Below are 23,112 nucleotides of genomic sequence, written 5' to 3'. Positions count from 1 at the left end.
TCACAGAATGACAGTTTAGGGTACAGCCAGCCAGTGCTAAAATTGTGTGTGCATGTGTATGTATGTTCAATGAAAAAAAAAACCTGAAAGAATCATCTCCCTTTGTTGTTTTCATTTTCCCTTCTAACATCGTTCTAATTGGTTATTTGGGCTCAACTGTTAGGCAGGTAGTCAGATATTAACAGGCCAGGGGGAGGGTCCACAATAGCATACACTGCCAGATGAGTAAAGAAACAAAGACATCAACATCTAATACATTTATAAACCTTTGTTAGGTCTCAGACCTAAAGAGATCCCACAGAGCACAATGACATTTTAAGACTATACACTGTGCATGTTCCTTCTGATATCTGTTCATCTAGTTCTGAAATAAGGCACACAGCATTCCTGTCTGTCGCAGCCTACAGCCCAGTGAAACTAGGAAAGGAAATGTTCTTTAAAGACCCTCCTGCTTTTGGCTAGACCAGGATTAAATTAAGAACTTATCTATTATAAGTTTCTTACATGATTAAAGCCCCTGAAGAAACACTGACCATCTAAAAGAATAAGAAGGCATTTTGCAATTCCAAAGTAACTTCTACATAAAATGTTGATAAGCATTACAACTACCCATTTCCAAGACTCCAAGAACAATCCTTGGGTGCATACAAATATATCCAAACTCAGATGCCTTCATGGCACTGCCCACCTTCTCTTTTGAAGGTGCAACTATGCATTTATTTTATAATAAATTCTACCTATACTTCTCCAAGGCCTATGTGTCTTGACTGAATTCTTTCATCAAAAGTACAAAGAGCCCAGGACCAAAGAAGTGAGGGTCAGGTTCCTCACTGTGTCAGGGCCCAGCTTTCTGGTGACACCATTACCACTTCAAAAACAGAAGTCAGGCCTAAGAGGTGCAGGGGACTGGAGCAGAGCGGAACTGTGCTCCCCTGGGAGGGCTTTAGCTCACCCCATAGAATCTTGAAAACATCCCTCTTTCCTCTACAAAAAAACAAAAGTAGCTCCTAAACCATAGAAGCTCTGCATGTACAAAAGGATTTCAAAATTCCCTAATGAAGATTATAATTAAAATATTTAAATGGGTTTTTAATTTTCTTTCTGGGCTAAGCTATTTCCTAGTCCTCTTCAGGAGCTTCTATTGTTCAGTCTTGACAGAATTCTCTGTTGGAAATTATAGCCTGCTGCCTTTCGGGCGTCTTCATTAAAATGCAAGGTTGCCAGATATATCTGCATGCATATGAATGAAGCATCTATAGAATAATTAAGTCATGAATAACACATTGCTCAGCATGGCTTTTCCTGAATAGGGAAAGAATGTTATTTATGAATCCAGAGATTTCATATTATATTTTAAAATAATTGGCAATAACAGCTATTATTTGAGGATTCATTAATTTAAATTATAATCACCCTGTTATGAATGCCATTTTGAAGCAAAATGGTGCTGTAACTTGGAAAATGGATGTGAATTAATGTGTCATTTTTCTTCATTTTGCTTCAAAGTCCACCCAAAAGCTTTTGGCAATGGGGTTTGCATAGTTTGAAACTCTTCTTTTAGATCTATTATAAGCAAAGGCCCATTAATATCACAGCAACGGACCTGAGTTCAAACTAATAGAAACATATCAAAAGAAAAACATAGATTCTATTTGTGATATTATAATATGTAACACATATACTTTGGCTTTTGTTCCCAGTGCCTGGCTCACAGCTCCTATAACCTGTGTCATTTCCTAAGTGGCTAAAGCAATAAGAGTATCTTTTGTTAAAATTTTTGGCCTTTTGTCCTCAGTTCCTATTAAGCTCCAGAACAGCTCCAGAGTGAAAAAGGTAAAAGACAGTCTTTTTGTTATTCATAACAAAACCCTTCAAACCATAGCCGAGTTTATATTAATGAAGTGGTTTTTAGGAAGGTCCCTAGATAACCACAGGATGAGGGTCGGTTGCCAGGGGAACCAATCATGTGGTTAGAGTTGGAACTTACAGCTCCACCTCAAGGGAGGGAAGACAGGCTAGAGATCAAGTTGATTACCAATGGCCAATGACGTTATCAATCATGCTCTAGTGGGAGAGGATGGGGAGAAGGTGTTGAGTCAAAGGTCTGAACCTGGGCCATGGCCATCTGGAACTCACCATTAAAAGTATAAGAAAAAACCGTAAGAATGGAAAAAGGAGTTTATTCACAATTTGGCCAAATTAGGAGAGCAACTAGTGTGCCCCTCTGGAGCACATAGAAGCACTCCACTTTATAGGCAAGGTGGAACAAAATCTGTGAAATAGGTATATTAGGTGGTCAGTCAATGGTATGTTGTCTGCCTCAGGACTGTATTCACTCCAGTGGCTTTTAGTGTTTGTGCCCCTCTGTGTACCCCAAGTCAGTGCTGTCTCAGACTAGCTTTATGGTCTGTGGGCTCATGAGGTGCCTCCCTTACTCCAGAGTCCCCTCTGTCCACACACTCTGTATGTGGCAACTGAGCATGGTGGCAGATGGGAAAAGCAAACAGACCACTAATCTCTGTGCTGAAATTAGGCAGCAAGATGTGTTAAGCAGTGTGCTAGATTTAATATGGGTACCTTCAGGGCCAACCCACCTCCCTCAGAAAGCCACACGATCCATCTTGCTTCTTACCACAGAGTATTGGACCACTGTGACCTTCACAGTGCTTCATGCTGCTGCTTTAACTTCTCATGGAATCTGTCACCAGCCCTCTTCCTTTGTGATTGTCTCTTGTGGCTGTCTCCTACACAGTCACTGTGGTAGTGTAACCCCAGAGACCCTGAAGTGAAGTTGTTCCATGACTTCTGATCCCTGGAGTATCAGTCTTAATAAACCCTTCTGACAATGGCTTCTGATTATACCACTCCCAAGTATGGTGGATGCTGCTGTGAATTTCTTCTCCAACTCCAACCTGCCATGCAAAAAGTCACTTTCAGAGTAAAACCCCATACTGTATTTGTAGCTTACAATACCATAATCTTTTCTTGGGGCTAGCACAGCTGGTCCATTTGTTTGCAGAGAAAGGTGCCCCTCTCTGGGAGCTGAGGTTAGCATTCCAGACTGTATCATACTTTTCTCTGCATCGTCTTCAGTTTCTCTGTAGTTTCTAGTTTTTCTGTCAGCTTTTTCTTGATTCCTGGAGCTCTCTGTTAAGCTGTCATTTTCTAAGTGTCTTGATTCCAGGTCGAGGAGAGGATGTATTTTGCTACTTTGCTCCACTATTTTTAATCCACAAAATGATTTCTTTAAAAAGCTACATTATGAATACCTAATTCAAGCAAGGACTAGGTAGGAAAACAGTAGCAATTCATCTCTTACAGAGAAGCAAGCAAGCTTTTTTGGCTTCTGTTAAAACTATTAGCATTAGCCCACATAAATACATATTTATTGACAGACCAGATAAGTCATAGCTATGAGCTCTATGTGGAATAGGTTTTACAGCAAAACAAAAGATGTTTCCCTAAAGTCGACTGTTAGTTAAATATTGGAGTTGTTCTTATAAAACTTATTGACTTTAGAATATCTTAAAATGTTGAACAAATATGACCCTAAAGATCCTAAAATTTATTAAAGCTTATTCACTCTAACTTATTGACCTACATCATACATGAAATTTTACATTGACAAAAGTCTTCATTTCTAGGTACTAATTGTCCCTCCAGAATAACTACTCTCAAATTTATTAGAGGATTAGCTATCCCTTGATTGTACATCACTGAGTAGTACACATATATAAAACAAATTTAATAGACAGCCCAAAATATGATCTTTTATAGGTCAAGCATACTCAAATTTATGCTCAGCAAATGTTTCTAGTGTTGTAATTACAAAAAATTAGATATTTTACTTTATAACTATCTCAATTATTCCCATCCAATTTACTTTTAACAGTTATTTCTAAGTTACCCACAATATACAAGACACCAAACAAGCATAAGTCAATGTCCTGTTATTTCCTGTCAAAGGAGGGAAAAAAGTCACCCAAAAATTGTACTTAAGCCATAGAAAGCAACAGACATTGCATCTCAAACACCTATGATACAGTGCTGATTAGATAGCAAAACAGGCAAATTTATGTTAACAGTTCTGAAGGCATCTTTATTTTATCTTATCAACAAATTTAAATTAACTTATTTGTCAAAGATTTACCTAAATTGTAAATCCCAGCTACAACTGAAAACATGTTGTTCTCCCCAAAGTCTCAACAGTTCCAGCACTGCTCAAAATTCCAAATCCAAAATCTCCTCTGAGACTTAAGGCAAACTCTCATCTGTAAATCCCTGTAGATTTAAAAAGCAAGTTACATGTTCTCAAGATACAGAGGCGCAAGGTAAACATTCAAATAACCAAATGAAGAAATGGGGGAATAGAAAAGTCCAGGACCAAAGCAAAACTGAAATCCAGCAGGGCAAACACTAAGCCCTGCAGGCTCATGCCCCAGATCTGAGGCACATGGTGGTGAGATGTAGCCTCCAGAACCCTGGGCACCCCGACCCCTGTGGCCTTACTGGTTGCACCCCACATGTCCTTTCTTTGGATTGGCTCTTTTTGTTGTCTTTGGCTTTCCTTGGCAGATGGTCTCGGTTCTTGGAATCTACCACTTTCTGGAATCCCCTGTCAAAAATCTTTGCTTGGCCTTCCAGGCCTTCCTTGGACATTTAGGTAGACGCCTCCATGATCCTACAACTTGCATTCTGCATGGCTATAAAACCAGCATCATGCAGAAGATGCCAAGGAAGAAGATGCTCAAACAGTTGCTGCCACTCCAGTCCAGCCTTGCAGCAGCCTGTGAGGATGTGGATGGCTGAGCACAGTAAAATGAATCCAGGGAACCAATCCTCTAGATAGCCCTTCTTGAGCAGGGAGCTCAGGGGCTCTTCCCAAATGAAACATTACACTTTTTGTTTTCTTTTTGATATAATAGGAATGCTTTTTTTTGTAAAATATTTTGATCATTATTTAAATCCACAATTTTTGTACTGTGCTAGAAACATTTTATTATAGGTCTTTTTAAATGGCTTTTTTTCTTCTCAAAACAGTGCCTCTATTTTTTATATTCCAGATTGTTATTATAAGAATGCCTACAGTTAGCCCTTAAATTAAGGGCTAACTTAATATAGGAGTATCCCTTTTATTTAAAAAAATTCTTAATTTATAGCTAGGCATGGCCTAATCCACCTGTAAGCCCAACTAATGAGGAAGATAAGGTGGAAGGTTTGTTTGAACCCAGGAGCTTCAGATCACCCTGAAGAAGAGAGAGGCCCAGTCCCAAAGCCCCCCAAAATATAATTTCAATTATTGTAATTTGAAAACAAATGGCTTGTTTTCTATGAATTAAAGCAGCAACAATAAAAATAAAAGACAACATTTTTGAGAAGGGAATCACCAGAATCTAATGATGTGATGATCATATCATTCCTTCAACGGCTAGACACAAAAAAACACAGCAACAAAATAATTTGATTTCCATCACTAACAAATAACATCTGTACACAGGAATAAAGCTTTGAAACCAAGCTGTTCTATGGCAGATCAATCTTTAGGTTGTGTGTTTGGGAGGAAAAGCTTACATAATAGTTGTGTTAATTTTAGGTCTTGTTAAAAAGGTATTTTTAAAAAATAACATGATGTACATGACTAGTAAGGATTTTTTTTCATTTTCTGCAGTGGTAACTTATTTCATAATGATGCATGTTTATTTTAGGTATATAGTAACTAAGGAAAGGTTCTATATAAAGATAAAATTTCTTGGAATACTCCAGCTTTTAACTATTAATGAGAAATTTCCTACAGGAAAGGGACAAATTGAGGAGGTGGAAGCTAAATGAATTAGTCAAGCTAAATCTTAATAGAGGTTATCTTTTGGAATCACGTCTTTTTTTTATAATTTTATTTTATTGGTACAATTTAGGTATACAACATAATGACATTCATCATTGGAAATTTGCACCTTTACATACTCTCTTGGTTCTTATTTTTTCCCTCTTCCCTCCCTTCAACCCCTCCATCCCTCCCTATTTACAAAGATTTTGTTTCCATTTTTAATTTTCTCATATTAATTCCATTCCCTTCTTTCCTTTCCCCTACCTCTCCCACTTTCCCTTCCCTTTTGCCCCTTTTCTTCCCATTTCACATTATCTATTATACCTTTTAGTCTTCATTTACACTTTCAGTTTCTCACACTAGAGAAATTATTCGGTATACACGTGTGTCCTATTTATTTCACTTAAGAGTATTGCCTCAATGTGCATCCATTTAGCTATAAATATCTCTAATTTATCATTTTTTATGGCTGAGTAGTGCTCCATTTTATTAAAAAAACACATTTTCTTTATCTAGTCTCCAGTTGATGGGCATTTAGGCTGCTTCCAAGTTTTAGCTACTACAAATTGTGCTGCTATGAACATGGGTGCACATAGATCACTGTGGTATGATTCTTTTAATTCTTTGGGGAAGATTCTCAGCAGGGGAATAGCTGTCTAATGGGACCTCTAGTCCTAGTTCTTTGAGGTATCTCCATACGGATTTCCACAGTGGTTGCACCAGTCTGCACTCCCACCAACAACGGAGAAGGGTTTCTTTCTCTCCACATCCCCACCAGCATTTGTTATTGGTTGATATCTTGATAGCAGCCATTCTTCATTCCTAGTTCTCTGAGATATCGCCATACTGATTTCCACAGTGGTTGCACCAGTCTACACTCCCACCAGCAGTGGAGCAGGGTTCCTCTTTCCCCACAGCCCCACCAGCATTTGTTATTGGTTGATTTCATGATAGCAGCCATTCTTTCTGGAGTGAGGTAGAATCTCAGCATTGTTTTCATTTGCATCTCTTGAATGACCAGTGATGTTGAACATTTTTTCATATGTTTATTTGCTATTTCTACTTCTTTGTGTGAGAAATGTCTGTTCATTTCAGATGCCCATTTTCAGATTGGGTTTTTTAATTTGGGAGGTCTGATTTTTTTAAGTTCTTTATAGATTCGAGATACTAGACCTTTGTCTGAGGAACAGCAGGTGAAGATTTTTTCCCACATTGTGGGTTGTCTCTTCACACTGCAAGTGGTTTCTCTTGCTGTGCAGAAGCTTTTTAATAAGAAGAGATCCTACTTGTTGATTGTGTTATTTCACGGGCAACTGAAGTTTTGTTCATAAAATCTTTTCCAATACCAGTGTCTTCAAGAGTTCTACCTAACCTGTGTTCCAGGCAATTCAGCATTCCTATTTTAATATTTAGATCCTTAATCCATTTTGATTTTAGTTTCATGGATAGTGAGAGACATATGTCTAGTTTTAGTCTTTGGCAAGTTGAAACCCAATTTTTCCAGCACCATTTTTTAAGAAGGCTATCTTTCATCCAGTGAGGGTGTTTAGCTCTTTTATCAAAGATGAGATGACTGAGTATGTCTGGAGTTGTTTCTGGATCTTCTAATCTGTTCCACTGGTCCTCAGGTCTGTTTCTTTGGCAGTACCATGCTGTTTTTAACCACAGTAGCTTTGTAGTACAGTTTCAAGTTGGGGGTTGTGGATAACCCCTTGCCGTGTCTCTGTTACCTAGAATTGCTTTTGCTATTCTGGGTCACTTCTTGTTCCCATTGAATTTTTGGATTGTTTTCTCAAGGTCCATGAAGTATGCTGCTGGGATTTCAATTGGGATTGCATTGAATCTATATAGCAGTTTTGGAAGTATTGCCATTTTCACTATATTGATCCTTCCTACCCAGGAACAGGGGATGTCTTTCCATTTTCTGATATCATCTTCAATCTCCCTTTTCAGAGTGCTATAGTGTTCAGAGAAGAGGTCTTTGATTTCTTTCGTTAGATTGATACACTTTTTGTTTTCAGTAGGTTCGTTCTTGCTGATTCCTGTCTTTCTTCTTGTCCCTGTACAAAGTACTTATTTTCCTTTTAATAGCATTAATGTCTTCCTTCAGCACACCTTCATTGACCCCTATTTACAAGCACTTCTTTTCTGGCTCAAATCCAAGTTTTCAAAATCTTTTTGCTCTGCTTTTTGCTCCTGATTCTCACAATAAATCTGGCTCTAGGAGTACCTATTCCACAACCTGAACATTGGGCTGTGTTGAAATTTCTTCTGCCAAATCAATTAGTCCACTACCTTCAAACTTAGCCTCACACAAAGTCTTAGAACATGAACCATAGTGTCCAGAAGCTACTTCTATAGCTGCCCAGAGGAGTGAATGTCACTGGTCCTACACTGTCCACCTCTCTGCCCACCAAGGAGGGGTGAGAGAGAGCCAAGGCTGATGTCAGAAATACACTGTAGGGGAATGGCCTCTAAATCTTCGCTGAATTTTTTAACTTTCTTCTGTGAATCATCAATAAAAATTTTTGTTGTTGTTCTCAGCTATTTAGTATTGTGTTGGGGGAACAAGGTAACACACAGCCTAATATTCTTCCTAATAACCCTCATACAACACATTCAGATGATAATGGACAGAATCATCTAGAAGGAAAAATGAACTTCAATGTAAAACTAGAATGTAGATTCTAGCCAATATAAAGATGAGAACACAGACATCACCGAAAACCTTTACAAGAAAGTTAAAATTGTTAGGTTACGACAGGCCCTCCAAATTTAGAGAAAAAGAACCAAACATGTTAAAGCTTCATGGGCCTAGCATTGTAATAAAATGTTGTCTGTGAGTTCAGAAGAAAACAAAGACTTTCCTGCTGTGGGATTAAAAACCACAGAAGGTAGAGACCAACTCTACGGGAAAACAAAGTTTTTTAGTATGCTCATGACCATTATTTAGAAGATACAGATTGGTTTATGAAAGCAGGTGATGATACATATGTCATACTAGATAATTTGAGATGGCTTCTTGCAAAAGTAGCCCTGAAGAACCCATTTACTTTGGGAGATTTAAGCCTTATGTAAAGCAGGGTTACATGAGTGGAGGAGCAGGATATGTACTAAACAAAGAAGCCTTGAAGAGATTTGTTGATGCTTTTAAAACAGAAAAATGCACACATAGTTATTCCATTGAAGACCTAGCACTGGGAAAATGCATGGAAGTTGTGAATGTAGAAGCTGGAGATTCCAGAGATACCACGGGAAAAGAAACTTTTCATCTCTTTGTACCAGAATACCACTTAATCAAAGGTTATCTGCCCAGAACCTTTTGGTACTGCAATTATAACTATTATCCTCCTGTAGAGGGTCCTTATGGCTGTTCTGGTCTTGCAATTTCTTTTCACTATGTTGATTCTATAGCCATGTATGAACTATACTACCTCGTTTACCATCTTCATGCATATGGTCATTTGTATAGATATCAGCCTGCCCTACCTGAGAACATACAACATACTAAAGGAAATAAATGAAGTAAACAAAAATGAAGATCCAAAAGTGAAATTAGGAAAACCTTGAAAGGAAAACATAAATGAACCAAGGGAAATAGTCTGACTTTGCCCTGAAGAAGGGCTTCTGCATCTCTGACACAGAGCCCTGCAATCCCAGTGACATTCCATGTAGAAATCTTTCAAATGGATGGCTGTAACCTGAAGCTTCAAATGAGCCATGACATGTGCTAAATAGGCTTTGCTACAGTAATATACAAATACACATAGGGACTTGTGCTTGTAAATGCACTCTACCACATTAGTAACACACAATGCTGAATGGATCTGCCTTAAATTTTTAGAAAGAAATACTGTTGCTCAGTATTGTTTGCAAATTCATTTGCAGTATGATATAAATGAACCACACACACACACACACACACACACACACACACACAGTTGTCTAATGAAAAGTTTGCTGTGGTTATTTATAGTGTGCAGTATTTCTTAAAGAAGGTAGAATAAGAATGGAAATTATCCTAAAGTGCATTAATAAAACTACCGTTTGAAATAAAAAAGAACATAGAATTTTTTGCCAGAATATAATATGCATGATCTCTAGTACAATCCCCCCGCCCCCAAAAAAATTTCTTGTTCCAATCTGAAACTTTATAGCTGAGCCTTAAGTCTCTGCATACCTGTTAACATTCTGATCTTCTGAGCTCTGGCCAGAATCATCCATCATAGCATTTTAGGTTTTCTCTACCCTGCTCCCCCAAGCCTTTTCAAATTCTTCCTGCAAAACATTTCCAAAGGCTTCTGAACCAGAGGTTCAAGTATTGTCATATCAATGACCCCACTTCCCTGCTACCAATTTTCTGTATCGATCAGCAGTCCCATTGCTGGGACAAAATACCTGACACCCAAATGGAAAGGAGGATAGGTTTACTTTTTCTGGTGGTTTCAGTCTGTAACTGGCTAGCTCTATGGCAGAAACATCACAGCAGAAAGGCGTGGAGGAAGAAAGCTGTTGAACTTGTGACATCTAAGAAGCAGAAAAGAGAGGAAGAGTCCAAGAGAAGAGGACCAGAGACCAGATACGCCCACAAGTTCATGCTCTCACCACTTACTTCCTCCAGCCGGACCCCACTTAGCTCATTGTTGGGGACCATTATGCTTCTCCAGGGGTCTCCCAGTCCCATCAGATTGACAAGCAAGATTAATAAGCACATATCACAAAGTTATATCCAATGCTCCAACTTGAACAAGGACTGAAAGTTAGGTAGAAGGGAAGGATAGGAGGAAAGATAGAAAAAAGAGTTTTAAGGCAAAGTAAAAGCTGGTGGGCTTCCATGTGGTTAGAGGTCAGAACTTCACCAAGTCCCAGAGAACAGTGTCAGCTGCACCCTATTTGCCACTTGGATCTACATGGCTCAAGGAGTTCCCCAGCCAGCCTGCAGGGGCACCATGGCGAGCTGGCTAGACTGGGTTTCTGCCCTTTGGTTTCACAAGTGAAAGAGCTGACGAGGCTAGGGGGGGAAGAAGGAAGGAGAACTTGTTGAGTAGGGTTACCACTTCCACTCAATATGATTTTCCCTTCCCATAGCCCTAAGCAATTCTTAATCCTAAATGTGTGTGTTTAAATGTATGATTCTTAGCTGAAACAAGAAATGTACATCTCAGTGATGCAGAGTATGTTCTACGCTCACTCAGTCTGGGCTTGAGTCCCTGCCTTAATCTATCATAGACTTTAATCTTTAAAAAAAAGAAGTTTGTCCCAAGTTTTAAAACATTTCGCACTGCATCAAAATTTAGATCCAGCTGGTGAAAAGCCTACACATTTTATCATTTGCTCTATTGCCCAGGGCCTCCGGTGTGATAAAAAAATCAATTTAGGAACATCAAACATTCTCCATTAAGGAAACACAAAGCCAAATGTTTAGTCAATTTTCCCCATTTTTCTTAAGTACTTGCTAGCTGAGGCAAAATCAGGTAACAGAGGAGCAGCAGGAGAAATGGGCCAAGCGCTGGCAAACAGAAGTTCTGACCAATACTCAGAGACAGTGACAGGCTGTCCATACAACCAGATCAGAACTAGTCAAGGACCCTCGGCTGGCAAACAGAAGTTCTGACCAATACTCAGAGACAGTGACAGGCTGTCCATACAACCAGATCAGAACTAGTCAAGGACCCTCGGCCAGCATGAAGGTCACTCCAGGATCCAGGAGGACTCACCAGTATTCCCCCAGGGAGACACAGGGTCCAGCATTCCAGTACTGTAGGTGGGGAAACAATCCATAAGCATGTTACGGTTATTCAGAAAGCGTATTTTCTCTCTCTCTCACACCCCCCCTTTCCCTCCCCTCCCGTCTTCTCCCCTCTTTCATCTCTCTCAACATTTCAATAGATCTTAAGGCAAATAATCTGATTCATATATGAAGGAAGGCATGGCTTGCTTTCTACTTTGCACAACACATCAACTGAACGTTTAAGGATAAACAAATGTCAATCAGGGAAACACCTCCTGTCCAGGCCCCACAGCTCAGTTAGTGAAGAGGAGGAAGTGCACCTCATCGTTCTCACTGCAGCCTGGAGGGTGGAGGAGCAGAAGCAGATTCCAGCCAGGAAGCTGCTTAGGGAAGGTCCAGGCGAGGGGCAAGGGGACCTCCAGCAGCGTAGGTCGGAGGCACAACTCCTGCACCAACGCCTTCTCTAAATCTTCATTCTATCCTGTAGCAAATGTACACAAGAGTACAGGTGTTGTTCAGGGGTTTATAAAAAGATCATCTAGCACAGTCTCTGGAATGAAAAGTGGACATGGACGCAATCAGCAAACACGCAGATGTTAAACTACAAGGCTGCCCCGCTTCGGTGAAAGGCAGGGGGCTGCAGGCCCTGAGTCCTTGGCGCTCCCCACGGCCCAGGAAACCGGGCTCCGGGTGACCACTGTTTCTTGGCAGCTGTGCCCAGGCTCAGTGAGGAGCCAGCAGAAAGGGACAGGAAGAAAGCCCTGGGGACCAGGGCCAGGGCCAAGGCGCCCTTCTGGTGAAGCCCCACCGCCTTGCCTCACGGGCGTTGAAACTAGGACTTCTCCTCTGCCAGAGGAAGCGGAGAAATGAGATCTGCCTTCTTAGGCTGTTTTGATTTTGAGGTTTAATGAGTGTTGTTTCTGGGGAATTGGTTGCTTTAATTAATGATGCGCCCGGGATCTCCTAAGTGAAGCTCGCTGGCAAACATGAATATGGAATGAGAGCGGCTGTGCATCCCCTCTGGAGCTGGAGGTGCGGCTCTTAGGGTCCTCAGCTCCCAGCAGGAGCACAGCAGCCTCCGTAAGAGGAAGAGCTTCATACCTGGGCCAACCAGGCGCTGTCTGCGCATCTGGTTTACAGCACAATTGCTCCTTCATTTTCCTTAAAAGCTGGGGCTGTGAACAAGGAAACCGAAGAGGAAAAATAATCCGCGTGCTTTGGTGCACTTTTAGGCCTTCTAACTGCTTCTAAATTGATGAGCCAGTTGTGAATGAGGATCCCTCGCTCTCAGCACATTTGGGGCTGGATAATCCTTTGCAGCAGGAGAGTTGTTCTGGGCAGTGTGGGAGGCTTGGCCATCATCTCTGACATCCACCCACCAGATGCCAGCATCACTTCCCTTTCCTGAAAAATCAAAACTGTTTGCAGACATTGACAAATGTTCCCTGGAGGCAAGACTGGCCCAGGTGGGAGCCACAGGTCTACAGAAACGGTTTCCTTTCAGGCAGGGCAAGAGCAGGTGTAGCAATCAGCAACAAACATGTTCATGGAGGACTTGGCAAAATACTGTGCTTGGTATCACAGAAAACATAAAAATATTATTATGCAGTAGCTGGAAGGACCTTGAAGCAGAATTCTAGATTTATTTCTTCAGTTTACCAGCCATGTGGCCTTGGACAACATATTTGCTCTTCCTGAGTTTCTTCATCTAGCAAAGGAATGAATTTGAGAAATGCAGGGCAAAGGTATATATTGCAACTGGATAAGCAGAAAACACAACTGATGTTGATCAAATGAAAGTATGGCATGTCCTTGGAATGGTCATTTTAGATGAGAGTACCAGAATTTAAAATGATCTTGAAAAGCCACATCTAGGTAATGATATTGGAGAATAGATAAAGTCATGCAGCTGGACTCAGAAATTCACTCAGTAACCCAAATACTAACCTTGGGAAGACTGGTGAAAACCCATTATATGGGTAAAACTAAGTATTTCAAGAATCTTAATAAGTCAATTAAAATTCTTACTCTTAATGACATAAAAGAAGTCTTGTATCTTGATGAATAATGTAATGTTCCCAAACCAGGAACATGATATTCAGTTTAAACCATAACGGTCTAAAGAAGGCACATTATAAATACCTCAGACGTCTTCCTGACATGAACAACCAAGTGGTTTGCATATGTTAGGATTTATATCTGGATGTTCCCCCAAAAACTTCATGTGCTTACAGGTGGGGCTTTTGGAAAGTGATTGGATTTTAGGGGTGTTGTAGCTGACTGTGCTGTCAAAAGGTAACATCTGCTCAGAAGACCGGGCCACGGGGGCGTGGCCTGGAAGGGTTTATCTGCTTCTGCAGCTCTTTCCTGATCTCTCTGCTTCCTGGTGCCATGATGTAAGCAGCTTCCCTCCACCCGGGCCCTTCCTGTCCTGGAGCCTGCCAATTATGGATTAAAACTGTGAGTCAAAATAACCCTCTCCTTAAGTTGTGGGTGTTGGGTATTTTGTCCCAGCAACAAGAAAAGTGATGAAGACAGCGTATCTCCTGGAATCTTTTCCTTCGCTCCAACAGTTTTATTGAAGGCCTACGATAAGGCAGGCTGTTTAACCTCTGAAAGGTCAAGACTGGGACAAGCAGGCAGTGAGATAATCTCTGCCTTCATGGAATGTAGCTTCTCAGAGGAGACAGACAATAGATAAGAACTGTTAGTAAGAGTGAATATTATGTAGTAATTTGAATTGAGAAGCAAAAGTGAATCAGGGAATCTACATTGAGAGAATTTGTAGGAAAAAAACCATGAGAAGATGGGATTTAAGCAAAGACCTTAGGCAGAGAGTAAGCAAGCAAACAAAAGCCATAACAACAAGTGTATAAACACAAATTAGAGTTTAGGGGATGCCTTCAAGGAGTAGCAATAAGCTACATGTGCTGATGAACAGAGAGCTGAGTAGTAGGAGTTCAAATCATAGAGATCTTTATAGGATGTAGCTCAATGGTAGGGCACTTTCCTAGTATGTGTGAGGCTCTGGGTTCAATCCCCATCATGGCAAAAAAGAGAAAGAGAAACACTTATCGGGTGAGGCAGAAAGGAATAATCGACTGGAGAAAAGTTTTCATGTCAACAGACTAATCTGACCACTGTGTGAGCACAAGTCAAATGGGAAAAAGGGCGTACGTAAGAATAACAGTGAAGAGGCCACTTCAGTGAGCTAAGAGTTTCTTCAATGGCTTCAGTCAGGACACAACAGGAAACAGAACAAATGGCGCTTGGGATACGAGAGAAAAAGAGACCTTTGATCTAATTAAATGGGAAGGCTGAAAGCCATGACCAAGATAGTGACTTCACAGTACAAACTTTACTTCACACTCCTGTGAATTGGCCGTTATCTCATTTAATCCTCCAATCAGTCCCATTTTACAGATGAGTAAATCATAGATTGCAAGGGATCCAGCTATATGCAGGCTGGACAAGGTTTAGGTTGGTAAAACTGATAACCCTGAGCTAAGCTTAACTTTCTTACTGTTTTACTATTGCTTCAAATAGTGAGCAATGCAAACATATTTGTACAAGAACAAGATGGGAAGGAGATATGTTTCTCTAGGGACTTTTTTGTTTAGGAAGAACACCAAAAGGACTAGTTTCAGAGCTCATGAAATAAGCTGATCTTGAAGGTTTTACAATAAATTTGCTCTCCATTCCTTTTTAGACTGGGAAGGAACCACATCAGTAGACTCTCTAAGGTCAAGGTTCCAAGTTCAGAATAATTGGTTGGACCATTTTTTGCTAATGCACTTCCCAACTTTTGCTTCTTCCTGGCTGGTGGGCGTGTGAAGCTCCTGGGCACGGGCTACCATCAGAAACAAAGCCAAGAGCCTGCTTGTCACAGCTGCTCCACAGTGTCTGCCCAGTGAGGTATTCAAGAATAGACTCAAGCAATTCTGAAAGACACAGGTGTGATTTAAATCTCAGCTATGGCTTGGACTAGCTTCATGAAGCAAGTTCAAATGTCTTGGACATAAGCCTGCAGGTTTGTTGGTTTGGAAACTATGCTGAAATAAACTGTAGAAATGTTATATAGTTCTGCAGTACAGAAATCCAAAGTATTCTAAACTCTGTGCAGTAAACTTATTCAAGTACTTTCATATCTTTAAGTGATCCATTGGCAATGATACCTAAATGGAGTGGGATGTTGAGTCAAAGATCCTTTCCATAAAGTCAAAGCCAGCAAAGGGCAAATCCTCATTAGGTGCATTAGCTTTCCATCCCTGTGACAAATCATCAGCTCTAAAGAAGCACATTTTTATATTGGCCCATAGTTTCAGAGTTGGCCCAGGTTATTTTTGGATCTGTTTGTGAGGGAGGATATCATGGCAGCAAGAGCATATGGAACAAGAATCTGTTCATTTCCCAGAGGACGGGAACCAAAAAGAAAGAGAAGGGGCCAGAGTGCCAGTTCCCTTCAAGGCCACACCTCCAGTGACCTCACTTCCTCCCATGAGCCCCCACCCAAGAGTGCAGGACATCCCAGTGGTGCCACAGGTTAGTGACCAAGCCTATAGCACAGGGCCTGTGGGGTACATCCCAGACCCAAACCGTAACAATGGGTGAACTAAAAACCTTTCTATCCCTATAGAAAGTCATGGAAATACTTGCTTTGCAGGTTAAGTTTTGTGTGAAAGGGAAAATATGAATGAAGAACAAAAATTAATCTCTCCCCTGAGGATCCCTCAGATAAACCTACGTTCTCATGGTTTGAGACCCAAAGTCCACACTGCCTATTGAAAACTCCAGCCAAAGATAATGCAGGTGATCTTTGGATAATAGTGTTCCCAGGAACCTAGTGGAAAATCCAGATCTGCTTTAAAGGACTTCATGCACTTTCTGCACAGGCTCAATGAATTCTCAGGGTAAAGTTCAAAGTCAAAACTTTTATCGCACAGAAGGAAACAAACCGCAATAAAAGAGAGTTGGCAGATAGAACACACAACAGAATCAAATTATGGAGGCTAGATATTGGAATAATTTATCTCAAAATATTGAAGAAGTGTATTTAATGTGTCTGAAAATTAGTATTGAACAATATGAGAAAAGCACTAGAGACATTAGAGTTGGCCAGGACGGATTCAATCCCCTGCACAGCAAAATTGATTCCAGCATCAAAAAACAGCAAATTAGACTCAGCAGTGGAGAGATTTAGTGAACTGGAAAATGGAAATTTAAGAAAAAATTTTCCAAAACCCTGTCCAGAGAGACAAAAGAAAAATGTGAAATAGGGATTAAAACATATAAAGAAGACAAAGTCTGCCATTCTGAGTTGGTTTTGAAAAACTGAGGGAAATGTGAACTATATCAAGCGCAAAATTCAGGTGACTTCAAAAGCTGCCCCTGCTGCGCAGATTATTAATATTAGAAGAGCACGGGTAACTGCCGAGTCCCAAAGCTGAGAGGAACGGCTGCTGACTCCAAGACTTCAGGCAAAATACAGATGAAAGGGAAAATCTGATCACCCTTCTCTCCATCCCATTCAAATTGATAGCGACATATTCATATAGCCCAAAGGAAGGCGCCAACTGGGTCCTAAAGGCCACAGCTACGGAGAAACCTGTACTGGGGGCGTGGACAGGGGATGGGAGGGGATCTCTTCACAGAACTGGTTACTGCTCGTTCTTCCTGCTTTTATAACCCCATTGGAACAATCTAGTAAAAAGGTAAACTCTTGCCACAAGTAGCCAAACGTCCACCTTTGGGAAAAGATCTGAAAAGCTCACCCTGTGGGTCCTGGGTGAGGCCCGTGTTCTACAGAAGAAAATCGCACCACAGAACAGAAGTCAGCAAGCTTTTCACACAGGACTGGGGAGTAAATATTCCAGACTTGTGGGTGCAACTACAAAATGGCCGCCGAAATGCAGAAACACTCATCGACAATGCAGAAGTGAATATGCGTGGCCGTGTTCCAATAAAAGTTTAGGAAAATAGGAGGTAGGCTATAGTTCACTCATCCCGCTGTAAAAGATTATCTAGAAGTGCAAAGACTGGCAGGACATATGAAATGAAACTGTTCTAAAATTATGTATTTTCATGGTCACTCATTTTTAAACTCTCACTGTTAGGATAATTAATGGACCAATGGACCAGGGATTTAGCTCAGTGGTGCTGCCGCCTGCCCTGCAAGCCCAAGGTCCTGAGTTCAATCCTCGGTACCAAAAGAAAAGAAAAAAAAAAAAAACTAACTCTTAGGATAATTAAGAAAATCTGTGCTATAATACCTGCACTTAGTGGGATTGCACAAAAGCCTGGGAATGATGACCAAGTAAGCCAGAATGGCTCCATTCACACCAGTACAGTGGTGATAAAGATCGGAACAGAGAGAGCAAAAATTACTTTGTCACAGGGCACAACATGTGGTGGAAACGCCCATTATTTTCACAGTCAAAGTCATTTACCCCTGTGCTAGAGAAACCTCAGAGCATAAGCTGAGGAAAAATTCCGAAGAGAACCATAGCACTAGAAGGCACAATGGGATTGATGGTGTTCGCCACGTACCCTTGCCTTTCGATTCTGTGCCTCTGGCTTTTCAAGTAAATCAAATTTCAAGAGTTTTAAATTAAGTATAACAATGCTTTCTTCTGCCATTTTGAGGGAAATAAGTGCTCTGTAACTTTTGCTAGGAGAATCGAGAAGTACATATTATAGCACTTTTACCTAGTAAAATTACTCTCTATTTTTTTGAATTTAATAATCAGTGCAAAATAATAGCTAATCCAGTGGAATGAATTCTGTCTGCAGAATTGTGGAAAGAGTTAAATTTGTGAACCAAGGTACCACTGTATTACCGGCTGTTTAGTCCAGGCACCATTCTAGTCCACATGTATTATCTTATAAAGCCTTGTAACTCAATAATGTGGGCACTGTAACTGATTTGCAAAGGATGTGTTTAACCAGCTGTCTTAGTCACTTTCCTCACTGCTAGGACAAAAAAACCAAAGGAAGAGAGTTTGGGCTTATAGTTTCAAAAAGTCTCAGTCCTTACATGGTTGGCCAACTCCCGGACAAAGCCATGTGGTGAAAGGGCCTGGGCAGAGGACAGTGGCCTGGATCTTGATGGCCAGGAAGCAGGGACAGAAGGAAGGAGCCAGGGAGAGAGAAACTAACCTGCCTCTTCTGGACAGGCCCCGCCTTCCAACAGCACACTCAGCTGCTGAATTTAGCCCTGGATTATTCCACTGATGAGTACCACACCCCCATGACCTGCCTGTGGTGCATGAGAACTGTGGGGAACACTCTTGATCTAAACCGTAACAGCAGCAACACCTGCTTAAGGCATACGTTTGCTTCCCCTTCCTGGCTACCCCCATATCCACTCCAAAATCCCAGGTCAGACTCCACGAAGAACTTGGCCAGTATGAGATGAAAGGAAAAAGCCTCAGCAAACAACAGTTCATCTTTTTAGCCGCAGTCCCCTTGGTGGGGAAAAGGAAAAATAAAGAAGAATAGGAAGAGATTTGGGGGCCAGATCTCAGTTTCTGGGTGTTAGCGTTTGTTGCCTGAACACTCAGTTCTGAGGTTGAGGGGACTCTGGTACGCAGAGTGCAGGAAGATACTGTTGTTTTGTTTTGTTTTGTTGCCAACATTTTGTCTGCTGAGTCTCAGGATTTGCCGCCAGAATGGATCATGAATGAGTTCAATTTCTGTTGTTATAACAAAACACCTGAGGCTGGGTATTTAGGAAGAAAAGTTTATTTAGCTCACAGTTTTAAAGACTGGAAGTTGAATTTGGTGGCCCCTCAACTTGACCTCTGGTGAGAGCCTAATGCCAGGCAGCATGATGGTAGGAGCACTTATAAGAGGGGAGATTACAGGAAGCCAGAGCTCAGTTGTCAGGCACAGTTTGCTCCTTTTGTAAAGACATCTTGCAAGAACTAGTGCTGGGTCCCATTCCCATAAAACCACCTTATTCCCTTCCAAAGGCAAGCCCTCCATAACTCAAGGACGTCCCACTAAGCCCCAGCTTTTAACAGTCCTACTACTTCCTAACACTGCCAAGGAACCACTGGGGGACAAACCACCTCTGAACTGGAGCAGACCACAGGCAACAGTGTCATGTGCGTTAAACCTTCAATGCCTGGACAGCTGCTCCGGGACAAGGTCATCCATCACTGTCCAGACCTATAGGTCTCTTTCAAGAGTGTTTGGTTGGCTGGTTGATGGTTGGTTGGTTCATTGGTCCATTGATTTTTGGTGCTGGGATTGAACCCAGGGTGTAGAGCATGAAAAGCACTTGTTCTACCACTGAGGTACTTTTCTAGTATAATTAATTCAACGCTGATGCTCAACATAGGCATATTCAATCAATTAGCCAAAACCAACATACAGGTAGTCACAGAGGGATATGCTCCGCCAGCTCCCTCCAGAGACAGAAAAGAAGGCATTGGATGCCAGCTTCCCCCGGAGGCAGCTCCCGAGTGAGTATGAATGTCACTGGGAAGCGGATGGCAGTACAGATTTAGACATGGAGAGGGTTCCTTACAGGAGATGGCGATGAGTAATAAAGGAGTGGAAACAGTAGATGGAAAAGCCTTCAGACCTTGATGGTCATCTGACAGCTGGGAAAGGGGAGGAGGGAAGGATTTGCAGGCGACGCCCCAGGCCAGGCCAACTGGGACCCTCGGAGCAGTTCTCCCAGGAATGGTCTGGCTCTGTAGCCCTGCGGTGCTCAATTCGTGGCTGGGAGCAGCCCAGGAAGCAAGTAGGCTCTCTATGGTCACTTCGCTGGATCCCACAGAAACATCTTTGCAGTGTGTTCTTACTTCAGCAAAGATAGGAGTGGCACGACCCAGCAGCTGCTACAAGATCTGGTCAGTCTACCCTGGGATGGTGGCATGGGCTTCCATTGCAACATGAACGTGCAATTATAGTTTGCTCCAGGCCATGGTTATGAAGATCAGTCACAGCCACTTTCCACTCAGCAAGTTACTGAAAAGACCAGGGGACCTGGCCCACCCATCCTACACAATCCCTTCACACTCACCTCCTCCTCCTGCTCCCCGTCATCATCGAAACTCGAGTCTGTCCCATCAACACATGCTCCAGGAATCACAATCATCTTAGACAGGTAACGTCTAAATGTAGTTTGGACCTTACTTTTACTAACTGAAGTAAGAGTTTGTGAATTCATTTGGCTGGCTTCTGTCTACACTATCTCATTCATGTCCAAAGAAGAGAAATGTAGAAAGGGATCGTCCTCAGTTTGCCGTGGATCCCAAACCCAGCCGACAGTGATAGGACAGATTGTAATAGTATTTTCCGACCTCAGCGTGCGGGCAGGGGAGAATCGATCAGAGGTGAGAGCCGAAAAGAAGAGGGAAGGCATTCCAGACAGAAGACCCAAGAACAGTGGCCTCAGTGACAGCTAGGAGTGTGGACTTCATGTCACTGGTTCTAGAGAAGGTGAGAGTCAGATCTCCTGAGTTTTCATTATCCTACAGTAACTATGGGGCTTGAATCAGGACTGCGATGGGACAAGGATGATGTGATCAGGTGTACTTCGAAAACTTCCTAGATAAAGAATGCAGAACAGGGCCAGGGATTTAGCTCAGTGGTTCCACCGCCTGTCCTGCAAGTCCAGGGACCTGAGTTTGATCCCTGGTACCAAAAAAAAAAAAAGGATGCAGAACAGCTGATGGGGTGCATGAAAAGGGTTCTCAGCGATATTTAAGAATGTTGTTGTTCTTGTTCTTCTCGTTGTTGTCATTGTCACTGTAGTCCAGGTGAGAGGTGAGGCTATCTTGAATGTGAATGCTGAACATGGAATCCAATAAATTTAGATATGGGAATTGTGAAAATTAAGCTGTCAAGGTTGCTTGTAGATTTCCAGCTGGCACCGCTGATGGATGAGAATGGCATTCACTTGGATAAGACACCAAGACTGAGGCAAGTTGGGGACGAGACTATGGATTCAGAATTAAAGGGCTTATCCGTTAGGAATGTTCGCATGACAAGTGATTAAAAACTCCAACTCCATCTAGCTTAAATAAAAAGGGTACAGTATTGCCACTGGGACCAGGACATCGACAGGAGGTGCTGGCTTCACCAGCAGCCTCATCAGGAACCCAGCACTTGGCTTGATTTCTCTACATTGGCTGAGTTCGCAGACTCTGCACGGGCTCTCTTGGCAGCTTCAGGCTACACTGCAAAGCTTCTTCAGTAGAAGGGGAATTTCTCTTTCCAAATGATTGAGCCACAGTTGCAAAATCAAGTTTGCTCAGCATTTATCATTTCAAGTTGGAAGCACACACGTGAAATATGTGAGTTGGAGCCTAGAGCCTAGGTCTACAGAAAGGAAGTTCCTTGTGGAAAGTGGAGGAGAGTTACATATCCTCCCAAATCACACTGCTACAGAAAGGATAAATGGATTTTGGACAGTGAAAATAAAATATCACATCTCTTACAGGTGAATGGGATTTTTGCAATTAACAAGAGGCAGGATATGGTGGGCAGTAAAGAAAAGCAAAGCCTCCCTGGTGAAGATGGGGTGCTTATAACCAGCTCCGAGCCTTGGCAAAGGTCTACCCAGCAGGTGGCCAGTGCCAATAGGTTCAATACACAGCACCACCTGAGGCAAAAGCCATGTAGGATGCATCCAAGAATTTGTTTTGCTTTGGTTTGGTTGGATTCTTGAGCAGATTGTCTGGAAAGTGCATCAGATGGACTGCTGTAAAACAGTTTATTGTTCTATGTATTTAATTCACATTCCATGATGTGAGGTAAGTTAGCCTCACTTTTCCCATTTTGGTAAGGATTCTTTTGGGCATTGGTGAGGATGGGAAGACTGGCACCTAGCCTGGACAGCCCTCTTTATTTCCTGGAATATTAGCCAGACTTCTCTGCCAGGAAATGCTTTATGATACACAAAAACTTTTGAGGGGCTTCCTTGCTGTGATTAAAAGGGAAAAATAGATCCCACTAGGGGGTGCTAAGCCTCAAAATAAAAATTCAAATCAAGTATGCATCTTTGGTTTGCCCATACTTTTCAATATTTATCTAGCAACTACTTTTTTTTTTAATTAAATTCTTTTATTGGTACATTGTAGGTATACAACACAATTACATTTCTCATTGGGAATTGTACCTTTACATAGTGCATCCTGATTCTCATTTTTTCCCCATTCCTAGCCCTCCCTTCACTCCCTCCACCCTTCCCTATTTACAAAGACTTTATTTCCATTTGTTCCATTTCTCAGCATTTTTCCTTTCCCTTCTTTCCTTTCCCCTGCCCCTCCCACTACCCCTACCCCTTGGGCCTTTTCTTCCTATTTTACATTATCGATTATTCATTCTAATCATCGGTACATTTTAGGTATACAATATAATGACATTCATCATTGGAAATTTGCACCTTTACATAGTGTCTCTTGGTTCGTATTTTTCACCCTTGCCCAGCCCTCCCTTCAACCCCTCCAGTCCTCCCTATTTACAAAGATTTTGTTCCTATTTTTCCATTTTCTCATATTAATCCCATTCCCTTCTATCCTTTCCCCTAGCCCTCCCACTTCCT

At 41.7% G+C, this 23,112-nt stretch overlaps 1 long non-coding RNA gene and 1 pseudogene across 1 annotated transcript in view; one reads left to right on the top strand and one right to left on the bottom strand.

The window, feature by feature from the left end:
• The window catches only part of LOC110348435 (uncharacterized), a 61,182-nt gene that overhangs the window by 3,600 nt on the left and 34,470 nt on the right, over positions 1-23,112 (bottom strand). The window lies entirely within an intron of this gene.
• LOC101716907 (glycoprotein-N-acetylgalactosamine 3-beta-galactosyltransferase 1 pseudogene) lies at positions 8,292-9,394 on the top strand (annotated as a pseudogene).

This window comes from Heterocephalus glaber, unplaced genomic scaffold, assembly GCF_053883595.1.
Source record: "Heterocephalus glaber isolate CG9 unplaced genomic scaffold, H.glaber_assembly_v1.0 deba00001442, whole genome shotgun sequence".
Taxonomy (NCBI): Eukaryota; Metazoa; Chordata; class Mammalia; order Rodentia; family Bathyergidae; genus Heterocephalus; species Heterocephalus glaber.
Note: the sequence above shows the minus strand (reverse complement) of the source record. Positions and strands in the feature narration are given on the sequence as shown.